Below are 18440 nucleotides of genomic sequence, written 5' to 3'. Positions count from 1 at the left end.
GGCCTGGTGCGGAAACGCCAGCTGGCTCAGAGCGACCCCCTCACCTTGCATCACCCACAAAGTCACACAAAGAACCGTGCCAAGAGGCAGCAAAGTGCTGGTGCAAAGAATCAGCCTGTCTGTCTGTGTTCCCCTGTAGGACAAGGCCTCAAGGACAGGAGTCCAAGTACTGATAGCCTGATGAATAGGGACTTGTTAGAACTTGCAGGGCACAAGCCCTGGGAACCAAGGAACAAGCTAACTGCAGACCCCTGAGCCGTTACAGCTGAGGAGGCAGCCAGGCGGACAGAGAAACAAGTAGCCAGATAAGGGAACGGATGGCGCCGATATGTAACTTTGTTAATCAAGAAAGCCGCCTAGAAAGAAACCTCCTAATTTGGGAATAGAAATTGTTGCTATGTCAAGGTAAACTAATAAGTTCCTATTGTTTTAACGGTGTGCCTTAAATATCAACCAATCCCTGTTTTTTACGCTTAAGATTTAACCAATCAGTGTGTAATATGTAGAAGGTAGAAACGTATAATTGTAAGAAAATCACTAATAAACCAACAACTTGCTTGCATCAAGCTGCATCCCGTCTCTTCATTCGCCGCAAATTGGTGACCCCGACATGATCCGGTGAAGGATCTGATGTGGACGGACTCTGGAATCGCCTATCTGAGTGACATGCAATGGATCCCACAGAACTTTGAATGATCCGCTGAAAGGAAGCGGGAGCCGGCCAGAACACCCTCCGGAGTTGAGAGGTGAGTTGTGGGAAATCCGTAATGGGGAATCAGGCTTCGTCCCCAGAAAGAGACGTATATGAGCTTATGAAAAGTCTCCCTAACAAACATGAGAAAAGTATTTCTGGGCATGACCTTAAAGCAATGCTTAAGTAGGTGCAAGTAAATATGCCTGCAGTGACCGCAACTACAATTCTCACGCGGGATCTTTGGGACGATACAGGGGTGAAATTGTGGGATTCTGCGACAAAAGGCAATACTGAGTCCCACCGTCTGCTCTCTTCATGGAGAGTTATTTTTGAGACTCTGAAAGCACAAAAAGAAAAGGCAGAGGAAGGAGAGGAGGAGGAGTCGCAAGCTCCTATAGCCCTGTCCTTATCAGCCTCTAAATCACAGTGCTCTAAACCCCTGGGTGTCAATGCAGTGGGGTATCCGCCAGAAGAAGACCCCTTTGACCCGGGACCGGTAGAGCCTGAACAAGAACCTGATTTATACCCTCCTCATCTACGTGATGTGTGGGCAAAAATAAAGAAACAAGCCTTAAAGGAGGGGGATCTAGAAATGGCTATTACTATAGTTGCTCCGGTCTTGTATTCTCAGGGTCGGGCAGGGGGAGCACGATGGGAGGCTCTTTCTTTTTCGGTTGTTAAAGAACTGCGCCGCACGGTTACGGAACGTGGTATTTCTTCTCCCTGTTTTATAAGTCTGTTATCTTCTGTGTTTGATGCTTATGTCATGACTCCTCATGATTTGAAATCTTTAGCACGATTGCTGCTAACCCCGACTCAGTACACGTTATGGGAGTCGCACTGGAGAGGGGGACTGCAAGCACTCCTGCTCACGTACGTTAACCATAATGATTGTGCATCAGCTGCACTGGCAATAGAGCATCTTACGGGCACCGGTGCACGTGCTGATCCGGTAGCGCCGGCTCAACACTGCCCCCGTGCGGCTCTCGAGGCAATTAGAGAAGAGGCGAAAAAGGCTTTTTTCCAGGTCCCTGACGTACAAAAGCCACAAAAAGCCTTTACTAACATCACTCAGGAGTCTCGAGAACCTTATTTGCAGTTTATTGATAGACTAAAACAGGCTTTGGAACGTCAAGTAGATAATGCGGAAGCTCGGGATATATTGTTAACAAAACTAGCTGTTGAAAATGCTAATGTTGATTGTAAAAGGCTACTGAAGTCTCTTCCCAACCCAAACCCCACTCTGGTGGAAATGGTGGAAGCATGTAACCGAATCGGTACGGTTGACCACAAGTTTGAAGCTATGGCTGCTGCTTTTGCAGCGATGCGTGGTGTGGGGAATTGCTATGGTTGTGGTAAGCCTGGTCATCTAAAGAGAAATTGTCTTGCTTGGGCTGCGGGGAATAAACAACAACCTCCTGGTCCTGGATTTTGTCCGAAATGTCAGAAAGGGCGTGATTATGCTAATCGATGTTGACCTAAGTATGACTTCCAGGGACAACCGATACAGGGAAACCGACCACGGAGCGCGGGACAGCGACGCGCACAGACACAAGTGCCACAGCTGACATTTCAACAAGCTCGGAGAGAAGCACCGACACCTCAAGTCTCTGTCCAGCAACCTCAGGCAGCGCCGGATTGGACCTGGCAACCTCACACACAGTAACACTGCTCAATTCCTCGGTTCATTTATTATCAACAAATGTCAAAGGACCATTACCCCCCGATACACAAGCTCTGTTAATTGGTAGATCTTCCACAACATTGTCTGGTCTCTTTGTTTTACCGGGTGTTATTGACCCTGACAGTGTGGACGAAATCAAAATCATGGCACAGACTCCATTTCCACCTTGTACGATACCTCAGGGTAGTCGTGTTACCGAAATCTCGGAATGAAGAACTTATCGACACCAATGTGATGTAGATAAGCAGACACTTCTTTATTGACGGCCGGGTGCGTGAGCGAGTCCTCTCACGATCAACGCACACCAGGTCCCAAACTCAGATTCCATATATAGAACTTATTAATATATATTCATTAAATATTCATGCATAATCATAACATTTCCCGTAAATCATTTACATACTCTCCTCCTATATCCGATTCTGCGCAGTAAAGCTTAGAAATGTCTAGAATGGGTCTAGGGTACGATTTGGGTAGGTGGTATATGAGTCGGTGGTCGCGATCTCCCCCTGCCGGAATTACCTTTTACTAAAGTTCACGGTTTCTTGGCAGGCACCTACAAGCTGTTCCAGTTGACTCTCCCCAGTTCCCATTCATCTCATATTCTGACATTTCAATACACCTCTGCATACAGAAGACTGGTCAAATACAAGGAAACCTTTCAACCCTAAAGTTATTACCTAAGTTTTAACTATGGTTCCAGCCCCTTCTTCTAGCCTTGGTACAGAACGTACAGAAGATCTCATAGCAGCTTTTACTGTGCAACTATAAGTTTCATTAAAAATATTTCTTATCCTTCTATTTTTCAATTTTATAAAATGATTTTATAAATCAATTAATCAATCAAATAAAGTCAATCAATCTTAACTTATTAACAAATCGATAACATTTCCCCCCTTTGAAAGTGTTGAAAATCATTATTTCAATACTTTCACATTATTCATATATCTTTTGTTTCAACATATTTTGGTGATGGATCATGTCTTGATAAAATAGTTGGTACTTCTCTCATAATCATACGATTCACTGCAATTCTATTGGTAAACTGTTTCTTCAAACATGCATATACTAGCATGCTCATCAAAAAGACAACTAGTAACAGAAACAAAGTTTTAATTATAGATTGTATCCAAGAGCTCAAATTCCATCCCAGTTTGTTAAAAATTTTCCCAAGCCAATCTTCTGACATATCCTTTTGAATTGTTTCAGTTTCTTCTTCAATTTTTCCCAATAGGTCTAGATCATGTTCCACATCCTGAGTGACATTTGGAATGTGGATACAACAGTGGTCCAATTTATCCTTGAGATACCCACACACTCCATGTTCTTTAAGCAGGACCATATCTAGTGCCATTCTATTTTGTAAAGTCATTCTGGAAGTTGCCTGTAGTTGTATATTCAATTCCTTAAACCCCTTCTTGGTAACGTTTGCCAATTTTTCCACTTGACCAGGTAAATGATAGAGCCATGCTCTGTTTCTATATGAAGCTATAGGATTTAAAAGTGATTCAAGTGCCCAGCCAATTTTCACTCCTGTAGATGGTTCATTCCAAACATCATCATTTATCCCAGATCTCTTTATTCGTTTCAATTCTAAATTCTCTAGAGATCCTTTAAATGGTGATTTCTTCCAGATTGGACACAATGTTGGCATGCCTAACGTGATTTGTTTCACCTTACCATCTAATGGTAGGTGTGTTGTCCAGGTTCCATCACTTAATGCCCAAACTAAATGTCCTGGACTTCAAATAGTAGATTTTCTACAACTAAACAAAGTTCCTCTTCTGACTGTTAAAAGCGCTGGTTAAATTTAGAGTATTCTTAAGACCTCGACAAAAACAACCATATTTCAAAGCAGCAGCCAACGGAGGAATTCTTTGGATTACTAAATCTGCATTACTACAATCATACACTTTTTCACATTTCCACCATGGCACTATTTTATTTTCCTTCTCTCCCGATGTAGTTGACCTATCATCTACCCAGGGTAATACTGAAAAAACCTTTACATCCCAGGTAAAACACCAAGGAGTTCTTGCTATATACTGAAAATGGGAAAATATGGACATAGACCATATAGAGTCCCACTGGTCTAATAATTGGGTGCTTTGGCCAGTTTTGTTACACTTCCATTCCATGACACTTTTGCTCACATTGATTTTAAATTGTTCATCATAAGAACACCATCCCACAGTCTTAAATCTCCCTATTTTGGTAAAAACATGATTTAACAATTTTTCACAATCTGCCAGACTACCTGGAGTTTTCCACTGTTTTCTAGTAACCTTTACTTGTTCATACCATTGAGTTACTGGCCTCTGTTCACAATAGGTGGTTTCATTTTTATGGTCCAGGTTAGTCAGATTCATAGTTAAAATTCCGCATGGAATAGATTCACCTACTGTCCTCGGTATTGGCAAACAAGCAGTGATCTCCGTGACATTTTGTAAACTGGCAAATTCTTTAGTCAATCCTACCAACAAATTTTCCTCAGCCATTTGTTTGGGAATTTCAATCACTTGTTCTGTTTCTACTTGTCTTTTGTTCCTGTCCACCAAGCCAGCCCATGATCCCACAACATTACCAACCAAAAGAAAATCCAAAACCCAATCATAACCTGATATAAAAAATTAGGCATGTTTCAAAGTCAATTTTTAAGTCTCTGGGTCACGATTAGCAATCTTCCACGGAGTAGATGCTTTCTTCATGCTGCTTTCTTCACTCGAGTATAATGTATCCAAGCATCCGATTCTGCAATTTTGATAGCTGTAAAAGTGGTTAGCAGTATCTGGAAAGGTCCTCTCCAGTGCTCCTGCAAAGGTTCGGAGGTCCAAGTCTTCACATAGACATAGTCTCGTGGTTGGAAATCATGCACTGAATTTCCCACGGGTAAAGGTCTATTCCAAATTACTACACTCCAAATCACAGCCAAAGTTTTCCTTAGAAAAAGCAAATAGTTATACACATCTTGTTTTCCTTTTACATGTATGTTTAGATTTGGTTCTAGAGACTCATATGGTTTTCCATATAATAATTCATAAGGACTGACTGAGGTTCCACTCTTTGGCTGTACCCTGATTCATAACAATGCCAATGGAAGTGCCTGAGGCCACTTTAGACTGGTTTCTTGACAAATTTTACTTATTTGTCATTTCAAAGTTTGATTCATCCTTTCCACTTTTCCACTAAATTGTGGTCTCCAAGACGCATGCAAATCCCAATTAATACCCAACACTTTGCTAACACTTTGGACTGCTTCAGCAACAAAGTGTGGACCTCTGTCAGAGGAAATTCCAATAGGAACTCCAAATCTCAGAATTATTTCTTGTAATAACCACTTTACAACCTCTTTTGCTTGTGTGGTGCGACAGGGAAGGGCTTCTGGCCATCCTGTACAAGTATCAACCCTTACCAGGATGTACCGGTACCCATTTTGTCTAGGTAACTCTGGAAAATCTACTTGCCAATAATCTCCAGGTTCTGTACCAGATTTCAGTCTACCCATTTGAACCTTTTTCTTAATCACTGGATTATTTTTCAAACATACCTCACACTTTGCAGTTATCATTTTAGCTATTCCCAACATCTTTACTGATATTCCTTGCTTTTGTAAAGATGTTACTAAGGCTTCTGTTCCCCAGTGACGTTCTTGATGTCTCGTTTGAATTATCTCTCTCATCCCAAGAGGTGGAATTACTACCTGTCCATTAGGAGTTATCTACCATCCAGCTATGTTTTTCTTAGCATTTAATAACCGACCCAATTTGTCATCTTCCTCTGAATATCTCGGTTTTTCCCTAGGAAGGGTTACTGTTTTAGAAGGAATTATTGCCATTTGCAATGCTTGTTTCTTTGCTACCTTTTTTCTTTTTTCTTTTTTTTTTTTTTTCTGTTCTATCAGCTAAATTATTCCCAGCTATTATTTTTGTATTCCCAATCTGATGTGTCTTACAGTGCATGATTGCTACTTGATCTGGCTTTTGAACTGCTTGCAATAATTGTAAAATTTCTGTTTGATGCTTAATGTTTGATCCTTGAGAGGACAATAACCCCCTCTCTTTCCACAAAGCTCCATGGACATGCACTACCCCAAAGGCATATTTTGAATCAGTCCAGATATTTACTCTCTTGTCTTTGCTTATCTCTAAGGCTCGAATTAAAGTGATGAGTTCTGCCTTTTGGGCTGATGTGGTACTCGCCAATGCTCCTGCTTCTATAACTGTAGTCTCTGTTGTTACCGCATATCCGGCGTATCGGACTCCTTGTTCCATAAAGCTGCTTCCATCAGTATACAGTTCCCAGTCTGGTCGCTCCAATGGCACATCCTTCAGATCTTCACGACTAGAATAAACATACTTGATGGTAGCCAAGCAATCATGTTCCAGTCGTCCTTCTTCCTGTATGGAACTTAAAAACACTGCAGGATTTACCAGGTTAGTTGTCTTTAGAATCACATCATCTTGTTCAGTCAATACCACCTGGTATTTCATCATTCGGCTGGGGGACAGCCAATGTCCCCCCTTCTGTTCTAGGACAGCTATCACCATGTGTGGAACATAGACCGTTATTGTTCTTCCCAAAGTCAATTTCCGAGCTTCTTGTATGAGCATCACTGTTGCGGCCACTGCTCGAAGGCAGTTTGGCCACCCTTTACTCACTGTGTCCAGTTGTTTAGAGAAATATCTGACTGGTCGTTTCCAGCTTCCTATCCTCTGGGTTAACACGCCCAGTGCAAGGTGTTGTCTTTCGTGTACAAACAGCTGGAAATCTTTGGTTAGATCCGGCAGTCCCAAGGCAGGTGCAGACATTAAGGCACGTTTCAACTCTACAAAAGCCTTTTGTTGTTGTGGGCCCCACACAAAGGGAGAGTTCTTTTGGGCCTCGTACAGCGGTTTAGCTATTAGCCCATAGTTCATGATCCAAAGGCGACAACACCCAGTCATTCCCAAAAATGCTCTGAGTTCATGAATATTTCTCAGCTCAGGTATACTACAAATAGCTTCTTTTTTCCTAATTGTCGTTGTCCTTTTGAAATCTCAAAGCCCAGATATATCACAGTCTGGCAGGCTATTTGGGCTTTCTTCCTGGATACCTTATACCCATTTAGTCCCAGGAAGTTCAAAAGGTCAATAGTCACCTGTATACAAATAAATCTTTCTTCTGTAGCAATCAATATATCATCCACATATTGTAAAAATAAATGTCCAGGTCTTGGTTTGTCCTGTTTCCAGATTTCAAATTCCTTTGCTCAATGATTTCTAAAAATAGTTGGACTGTTTTTAAATCCTTGGGGTAATCTAGTCCATGTCAGCTGCATCTTTTGCCCGGTTTGAGGATTTTCCCATTCAAAAGCAAACAGTTTTCTGGTTTCCTTTTCCAAAGGTATACAAAAGAAAGCATCTTTTAAATCAAGCACTGTAAACCACTGATAATTCTCCCTCAATGCTGTTAATAGTGTATAAGGGTTTGCTACTACAGGATAAATATCCTTAATTATTTGATTTACTGCTCTCAAGTCTTGGTCCAGTCTATATTCACCCGAAGGTTTTCTGACTGGTAAAATAGGAGTATTATACTCAGATTCACATTCTTCCAAAATTTTATACTCCAAAAATTTATCAATCAATTTCTTCAATTCCTGTCTCACTTCTGATTTGATTAGATATTGTTTAATTCTCACTGTTCCTGCACCTTCCTTCAAATCTATTTTAACAGGTTCTGCTAGTTTCGATTTACCAGTAATATTTGTTTCCCATACAGTAGGGATCACTGCCTAATCCACCTCCGGTGGAATTTCTTGTTCCTTTATCTTTTCTTGTATCATCAGGATTTCTCCCTTTTTTGACTCAGGTATTTTCAAGAAAAGTTCTCCTTCGTCAAAAACAATCTGTGCATTTAATTTGGATAACAAATCTCTTCCTAAGAAGGGTATTGGACATTCTGGTACATACAAAAATTCATGTGTAATTATCTTATTTCCAAATTTCAAATCCAGGGGTTGCAGGAATGGCCTGGTTTTGTTCCAGTTTTTCCTTTACAGGTATTTAATAAAAAAAATGTCGCTCCTGTATCCACTCCCAGCCTCACAATTTAAACAACATTTTTTCCCACTTTCTTATTATCAGAAGTTATAGCCAATACCAAATTATCTCTAATAGTTAGCTTACATTCATCCTGCCAATCCTTTCTTTGTCTTAAGTAAAAAAAAACAAATCCACATCTGGCATTTTATTCCATTTCCCTTCTCTTTTACAATACAACATTAAAAGCAAAATAGTGTTATAATTCAGTGTCCCGTTCATGGGCCACTTTTCCTGATCTTCTAGTATATATAGTGGCCACCAATTATTACGATACTCAAATTATTACAATACTCAATCATCTGGCTCTTTTGCAGATCATCCTGTTAATTTCCCCAATGTGCCAATAAACATCCCAACAAAGAATTTTTCAGGATTTTGTCACTTACGGCAAGATTACCCATGCCTTTACTTTTAAACAACCGAGTTAACTTAGTTGCCATGGTGTAATTACTCACAGTACAATACACAATTATTCAACTCTGTCACTCCGATCCGCAGATCCACACTCCACACTCGCTTTCGTTCTGAATTATACGTCTCACCCTTACAGCCACACTCACACTTTCCCACAGTTACTTTAAACAAACATATAACACAATATCATACCTCTTAATTTTCTTCTTAATACACAAACTCACAAAACAACAAAAAGACAAACATATAACACAATATTATACCTCTTAATTTTCTTCTTAATACACAAACTCACAGAACAACAAAGAACACCAAAAACTTCTAACTTCTTGTTAGAGGCACAGCCTTAGAGAACACTATAGCATATAGTTTCTCTTGTTTCCACTTTTGTCCAACCCTGCAATAGCTTTCGCTTATGTCTTACGGGCAGACTCCTAGTCCTACCCTGCACAGCTCTTTCACCACGTCTGACAGGCAGACTTACTCAGTGGGACTCCAACCCACTGGTGGGACTCCATCCCACTCTTTCCCATACACTTATTATAGTGGGACTCCTGCCCACTTCCTCTAGTGCACTTACTTACTACAATTAAAAAAAAGAAGTGTCTTACCCCCCAAAAATCCAGGGAACGTTGCGAAGAGCCTTATGGATCGGGGATCGATGGGTGTCCCCGAGAAATCCTCGGTGCCGGCTGGAACCGATCAGGTCCCCGACTCCTCCGGTCTCCTTCAGCGAGGTCCCATCTGGATCGCCAAAACTGTTACCGAAATCTCGGAATGAAGAACTTATCGACACCAATGTGATGTAGATAAGCAGACACTTCTTTATTGACGGCCGGGTGCGTGAGCGAGTCCTCTCACGATCAACGCACACCAGGTCCCAAACTCAGATTCCATATATAGAACTTATTCATACATATTCATTAAATATTCATGCATAATCATAACATTTCCCGTAAATCATTTACATACTCTCCTCCTATATCCGATTCTGCGCAGTAGAGCTTAGAAAGGTCTAGAAATGGGTCTGGGGTACGATTTGGGTAGGTGGTATATGAGTCAGTGGTCGCGATCTCCCCCTGCCGGAATTACCTTTTACTAAAGTTCACGGTTTCTTGGCAGGCACCTACAAGCTGTTCCAGTCGACTCTCCCCAGTTCCCATTCATCTCATATTCTGACATTTCAATACACCTCTGCATACAGAAGACTGGTCAAATACAAAGGAACCTTTCAACCCTAAAGTTATTACCTATGTTTTAACAATGGTTCCACCCCTTCTTCTAGCCTTGGTACAGGACGTACAGAAGATCTCATAGCAGCTTTTACTGTGCAACTATAAGTTTCATTAAAAATATTTCTTATCCTACTATTTTTCAATTTTATAAAATGATTTTATAAATCAATTAATCAATCAAATAAAGTCAATCAATCTTGACTTATTAACAAATCGATAACAGCTGCATCACTTGCATATGCTGAATTTACACCTGACAGAGACTGAGTACATGCCAGTCTCTGTATAATGGCTGAAGAGTTCCAGGAATTCTAGTTAATGCAAGCTCTTGAACTAATCATCATTAAAAAGCACACCTAATACCTTTCACCCTCAAAAGAAGCATATGCATCCAAGTACATTGATCACACACCACCAGGTTTCCTTTCTTTAAAAAAAATAACCTAATGTGTGTTTACACATGTGTATAATCTCACGCATACACTCTGCTGTATGTTTATCTCTTTAAGAAATAAAGGTCAACAGATCGGGAGTGTTGGACCAGGCGCTGAAGAATTCTCAAGTGGTTTCTGGAAGAGATGTTCTCTAGACTCCACATAGATGGAGATAAATCATCATTTCTGTATAGATACCCAGTGTGCTACAGCAGGACACCTACGACAGAACCGACGTTTCTTTAATGCTGGTAACTTCATGCCACGTACACTGAACTGCCACAGTTAAGCTGAGAAGCGATGAAGTAGGAATGAGAGGATCGCTATGACCTAACACAACTCTCCCCAGTCAACTAGATATGATCTTACATATGTCACTAGATCAGATAAATTAATCCAAGAATATGTTTTGTTCATAGTGTAAGTAACGAGTTGTGGACTTGTAACCTCCAGAGGAGACTAATTTAGGACACTGTTCTTCAAAATTCCTCCATTGACCACAGCGTCACTTTTTACTTGCAAAATGTGTTTCAGTCATATTTCAGTTGTCTCTGATGGTACCAAATAACCAAGTCATGTTGCTGGATGGCTCCATAAGAGACTCTTTTCCTTCAACAGCCCCTTAAAAGGGTTCTACAATCATCAAACTGAAAAGGGAAAGCAAGAGAATAGAACCCATACAACTGCTATTTACATATGGAAGGAGTAAGGAAATGAGTAGCATTGGAAGCTGAAAGACTACACTCAGCATCCAGCTGCAAACATCAAATGGGAACAGAAGCCAGGCTGTGCAGCATTTGAGGAGAGTTAAGCATCACACTAGTCTACCATTCCCAAACCAGTTTGGGCAGTTTGAATACGGTACCAAGGAAGAGCTACTTTTCTTTTAAGATAAAATAAGGCAGAGTATGTAGTCCTCTGACAAACCCTTTCCCAGCTTGGCCAGGGAACACTGCACAGCTGATAAACCTTGTAGTGTAACACTTCTTAACCAAGAAATCTTCAGTACTTTGAAGGCTGTTGAAGGAACTGCAAGGGCAACAAACAGTAGTTGTGCTTATTTGGCATTCTCTCAGCAGTTCTTTTCCTCTACAAAAAAAACCAGAAGTATGATTCAGAAAAAAAGAACAGAGAGACCAGAAGAATGCAAATATGGATGGGAACTCCAGGAAATATGATTGCGGGGTGGGGATGAGAGAGGGAAAAGTAAGTTTGAAGAGTTATGGGATGGGATTTGGCTTTTGGTGCTCTGTTCCTTCAAGCCCTCTGTTTCCTGCAACAAATGAAGCTGACATGTTTCAGTATTATCATATGGAAAAAGATCAGGACACAAGAACATATTGTTTGATGACTTTATGCCTGTGTATTTCCTAAAGATAACATCGAATCCATGAGTGCTGTTTTAAAAATTTTAATATAGAATTGTTCCAGATAAAACTGACTTACTTCCATTTGTAAAAATTGCTTTACTGAAGACATTCCAAAACACAATTGTACGTACACATATAAATCAGCAGTTCCACACAGCATGCGTTTAAAATATCCCTCTTCACCTCCACAAAGCAATCTGAAGGAGGAACAAAAGTTTAATTCAAATATATTACTTGCAATCTTGAAAAAGGTTAGTACCCTGTAAAAATCTGAGTCACTGCAGTACAATTTTTCTTTCTTTACTGTAGAAAAATTTCACTTGCAAATTTTATATCCGAGTTTGAATTGCAACACTTGTTCAGCATACTGCAACACATCTTCAGGTTACATAAAAACAACAAAAAAGCAGACATCACATTCATGCTTAAATGATTTAGTTCTACATGTAAAGTCATTATACAAAACCTTAATCCACGAAAAAATTTCCTCAGAAGGTTTTTTGTTTTGTTTCTTTTGTTTTAACACTTTTTTATTAGCAGCAAACACAAGACAATCCTGTGAAGTGTAACAAGGAACTTAAATGTATTTACATTTTAAATGTGTTTAAATGCTAGAAGCATTCTGAAGACATTGGATAGAAAGAAACTTAAAATACAAAGGAAGACTAAGTACAAAACTGTTCTAAGCAGAGACAGGAGTAAACAGGAACACTCTCATACTTTACACCTTGGACATTAATGTTGCCCCTTTATTATGAGTGGCACATGTTCAAGGTGCTTTTCAGCGAATGTGCCACTTGCAAATTGTCATGGAAAACCATTATGCAGGAAGAACCACAAAGATACATTTGTTCTGTACCTAACTTACTTTAACCTTCCTACCCACAATACTTCAGGAGCTTTATACTTTAAAAGCACTTTCTACCACCCCTCTTCTACTTTAAATAGCTTTTGAAGATCCTCAAACAATTTTGGGGCGGGCCATAAAAAGACAGATCACTTCATATCACGTTTGAATATACTTAATGAAAAATACATAAGCAAGTTTGTCGATATTTCTGAGAACTAAGCACAGTATTTCTCTGCTTTAAAACCTAAATCTTGCTGTTAATTTCTAGATACAACATAGCAGCACATGCGTTTAATTTTAACTTCTAAAACCAGATCAGGTAACTCTCATACTAGAACATTGAACCTGCAGCGTTCCTGAGGCAGGGAAGGGAAGGCTAAGAATGGCACAGAAAGGGACAGAACTTTAGGTGACTAGTCAGAGAAACAGATACGCTGTTGTAAAACTGCTATCCACTTACTCCTGGAGCGTGTTACTGATAATAGTCAGTATCAACTCCTTCACAAGAAGGAAAAGATGAATAACAGACAATTAGAACTACTGTACAGCTACAGGTTTTGTTGGAAATGTCTGTATTAGGGTATAAAATTAAGAGGTAAAAAAAATCTACCTATAATGTGAGCATTGGTGTGGAGTAGAAAGACAAGTAACAAGCGGCGCCATAAACAAGCTCAGAAAACCCATATGATTTGCCTTCTCCTAACGCTTGATGATAAGGCCAATAATTCTTTAAATATAAAAATGAGCCTAAGTGTAGATTTAATCCAACGTTAAGGAATAAATCTTGCTTGAATAAAGAAGCCATGCAATGTAAATAAACAAAGCCAAGTGCCTGTTAGTTGAGTAATACTAATAAACCTCCCTTTTGGAATGCCTTCTAACCAACCCATCAGTATAACCGTTTTTACATTGGAGCTTTTTACACAGTTTTTATTTAGACTGCAAGAGTAACCACAGACCCCAGTTAAGGCCTTACCATGCTACATGCTATTCAGCAATGTAGACATGCACAATTCCTACCCTGAGAAGCACTGACTATTAAAAAAAAGTCCTTTAAAGAAATACGGTACTTTCGTTGTCATGATTACTTTAGTATTTCTCTATACTGCAAAATTGTTTTAAAAAAATGCACAACAGAAAATAAAACAGGCTGGTATTAAAAAAATCCTATTCTAAAAAAATTCTGTATTTCTATAATCCAATCTCCATCAACCCCAAGACTGAAAAAAAAAAAAAAAAAAAAAAAAAAGACTAGGCTTTGGACCTAGGATTATTTAAAAATTCCCATTAAACTCTTCCAGCATTTATGCCATTTTCACCAAAGCTCCCTACACTAGCTTCCTATTCCATGCAAACTGATTAAAAATAAGCATATGAGTCTTATTAATATTACACAGTACAACCCTGCAGAAGTGTTGCTGGGTATGTACAGTGTATATCAAAATCTGGTATTCTGCTTTAACAGTATCATCACTTATAAGCCTGTATTATTTTTACTATTATACATGAAGGCAGCTGATACAGAAAATAGAGCTGTGACAGCACGAAAAAAAACTTCATTTAAATAAGAATAATTTCTTCTGATAGCATTTTTCCTGGTGGACAAACAGTGACTAATACAATACTTCAACATCATCCATATTACCTTAAAAAGATACCTCTTAAAATTCCACCTTTCAGGAAAGAATATGGGTTCCAGTTATCACGGGGGGGGGGGGCGGGGGGGAAGGAAACTGATAACATGCTAATTTAAACAAAAACCAGTATCAGAATTCCACAAAATGTTGTGCATCTTATTTTGGAAGCACAACAGAGCTTGTTTCTTGAGAGCTTTCTAGAATTCTGTGTCTAGAGAGTCTAACACTCTTGCTCGACAGCTCCAGAAACACTGATGGCCAACAGGACTGAAGAAGATGGCCTTCAGGGGACGCATCTGTGCGGCCACCCTTAGGCTGAGAGCAACCGGGGGAGCAGAAGGAAGAAGCAAGAATTCCCAGCTGCCTGTCCTTTCTTTTCTCAGTGCCATTCTTCCTCGCTCCTCCACCAAGCCTGGGGGCTCCCCCGCCTCAGCAGTAGCAGGTTTCATCGCTGGCAGAGTCCCTGGAGCCACTGAGCACCCTGGTGTACTCCAAGTGCTGCACAGCTGAGTAGGGTCTGTTTGGGACAATTGACCTTTTGACTGGGTTAGACAAACTGCACGGTCAGATGCGGTTCGTACTGAGCAGCTGAGCAGCAAGAGGCTGCGTGGCCGGCTCTTCTCGCCAGCGCTGGCAAGTCCAATAACTAAATAACTACCCTTCAAGTTCTGCGATTAATAGGTATCCAGAACTTACCCGTTTCACTGGACAGTAAATTTCAGGCTATTTTTTTAGTCACAGAACTAATTACATAACAGAGGAACAAGTCGATGGTAACAGAAACTAGCCAGATTTGGAAACAGAGTTTTAAATATTTCTATAATAGTCATTTTCAAATTATCAAAAGCATCAGAATCGTAAGAGTATGAAACAGTTGCATTTCCCTTCAACAAAGATTTATGAATCATGTAATAAGTGGTAAAGTTTTTAATTCCAGATCTGGAGAGAACCAAATGAGTAAGTGCATGTATCACTTTTCACCTGAAATAATTTGATATACTTCTCCCACCTTGGTATTCATTAAATTGGGTAGTATAAAAAGGTGAAATTAGAACCATTTCACCTGCAATTCTATTGAACTGGCAAGAGGAGGTTTAAATTTAAGGTTATGTCCCCCACTCCCTTTAAGCACTGGATGCTGAAAATAGATATATAACCTCCCAAATACCTTTGCTTAGTCTGAAAAAACCTTAGCATTTACAAAAAGCTGACACCACCACTTGGATTGCAATTCCTCAAGTTCTTCTTCATCTCTATCCATGACAATTTCAATCTACCATCCCAGGAAAAGAGAAGTCTAATATATAATACATAATATAAAATGAAAGTATATTCTGCTCATGTGTATCAAATCACAACCCGAATATAGTCAGCCATATCTAGTAATTTGTTATAAAGTCTTAAATAAAATCAAAAATGCTAAAACTATGAACAAGCATCGGCCTCTTCTCAAATAATTCATTTTTCCTTGAAAGAAAGCATAATCTAATTAACACTTTTTCAGTCACTGGTAGACTAGAAAATTCATAATAAATGGAAGTCAACAATACAAAAGGCATTCAAGTAAAAGAAATAATCACTGATTATAATGATCAGAATTCTATAATGTGAACAGCTGAAAATGACCAGAGCAGTGTCACCTCCTGGAACATTAGCTTAATTACTTGTACTTTGTACTATACTGTTTGAATAAATACATTAGCGTAAATCCATAACTCACCGATATTATTACTGTCTTTGAAATGCTACATCTTCCTGTATAATGCCATACTCCTCCACCAAACCTTTTTTAAACAAGTGGGTTTGTTTTGGGGTAGACTCCAGTGCTACTGCTTTACTATTTTTAGACTACTTGATCATGGACAACACCTGGTCTTGTACTTAATAGTCTGAATCAAAAACCTAACCCTAACCCCGGGTGGAGGGGGTGGGGGGTGCAGGGTGCAGTTCCTGCTAACACAGGTTTAATTACCTTAAAAGGTCCCCTTAAAATTAGAGGCTGCTGGCGTATGGTTCGCTCCGCTTCTCTGAGAGCAACACTCACTACAAACAACCCTTTTTCCCAATTAGAGTACCGTTCCTCAGCATCCCTAAAGCTCCTGGAGTAAATTCTGATCGGGCGGGCAGGACCTTCTGGTCCTTTTTGCCAAAGATGAACGGACAATCCTGAGTGTGCAACCCCCCACTCAATCTGGACAGGTCAGTGGGGTGAACAGGACCCAAAGCCCGGTGGGTGTTTGCTTCAGACACCAAAAGCTGTAACGCTTCATCGTGGGCTGGAGCCCATTCCCAAGCTGCTCCTTTCCGCAGCAGGTCATATAAGAGTCGTGCAATTATTGCAAAGTCTGGGATGTGTCTTCTCCAAAAGAACAATAAGCATGAGGTGTGCTGCAGCTCCTTTTTATTTTCTGGAATTTTTACCTGCTCTAGTGTTGAGAGGGTGTCCTGAGGAATACAGGCTGAACCTCCTCTCCACCATATCCCTCAAAATTTCACTTCCTTTGCAGCAGTTTGTATCTTTCCCTCTGGTACCTGGAGTCCCAGAGACTCTAAGTGCTGTATAATCTTTCCTTGTGTCACCTGTACTGGAATAATTTCATCCCCTCCTACCAAAACATCATCGATGTATTGATAAACTCTAACTCCCTGTTCTGGGAGAATTTGGGCTCATCCTTGTGCCGAAGCATGACGTGCTAAGGTGGGAGAATGTTTATATCCCTGAGGGAGGCGAGTGAAGCTGTACTGCTGTCCCTCCCATGTGAAAGCAAAACGATCACGGTCCTCCTCTTGCTGGGGACCCATGACAAACATCTCTTTCGCATCAGCTGTGGCCATCACCGCATGAGCCTGCTCCTGAACGAGTGAGATGCGCTCAGCTCCGTTAGGCACCGCTGCTGCCAAGGGACCAGTGTCTGCATTAAGTCGACGATCATCTACAGCCAGTCTCCACCTCCCATTTGATTTACCAACTGGCCACACTGGGGAATTGTATGGGGAGTGGGTGAATGTTAAAATGCCCTGGTGTTTAAGATCCTCAGTCACAGGAGCTATCCCCTCCAGGCCCCTAACGGCAAGGGACAGGCTGTCACATCAGTCATCCTGGAAGGGGGGAGCGTAGGTGCTGCTTGCAACAGGCGCACTTCTGCCCAGGACGTTTCAGCTAATTCTCTGATCTGAGGAGTGCCAAAGGACCATGCATTCCCCTGGGTATCATACCACTGCCTGCCCTTCAGCACATCTATGCCCAAAAGATTTGTTGGGAAAGGGCCTTTTGCAGCCTGGGTGTTACCTGGGTCTGCCTCCCCAGGCATCCATAATGTTACCAAGGCCACAGGGACCGACTGAGTTTTCCCTAAAGCATTTAGGACAATTGGGGTTTTAGGCAAAGTCAGAATTCCACATTGCTCTGCCTCACTCTGCGTCAGTGCAGTGATTTGTGCTCCTGTGTCAGTACTGGTTTTTTCTGTGTTCCAACGGCCACTGTAATCATTAAATCTCCTCTCAAATTTAAGGTGAGTTGCCTAATAAACATTCACCCTCCCTTCCCCCCCCACCTTCGGGGGATGGAGGATAGTTTCTTTACTTCATCAGCTTTTTCCCCGATGCCTATTGATGGTGGGGCACTAGGGCTTGGCTTGAAACTAACTTTGTGCCCTGACCATGTCTGTACAGATTTCTCCAGTCTCTGGGTCGGGAGCCCATCCATTAGATCCCAGTGAATACCTCTCTGGAGCCCCAGCTGCCACCAGTCCTGCCGGCTTAGGGGTCTCCCTCCCCCAGGACCAGTACATCGGACCGATTTAGAATTCTGACTTCCCTGAGCCTGTGCTAAGCGTCCCTCAGCTTTTCCCGCAGTTCTGCGGCTCTCGTTTCAGGTCTTTGCCAGGACCTACCAACGGGACCGTATTTTGTCCCAGAGTTAATTAGCTGTTGAGCAATTTCCCCTCACATAACTCTGCCTGATATGGGGGTATTTTGTATTTTCCCCTGTAGCTGGATCCCAATGGGTTTTAAAGAATCAGGAAGTCCTGGAATTAGA

Source organism: Falco punctatus, assembly GCF_963210335.1.
Source record: "Falco punctatus genome assembly, contig: scaffold_71, whole genome shotgun sequence".
NCBI classification, from domain to species: domain Eukaryota; kingdom Metazoa; phylum Chordata; class Aves; order Falconiformes; family Falconidae; genus Falco; species Falco punctatus.
This window is presented reverse-complemented; position numbering follows the sequence as displayed.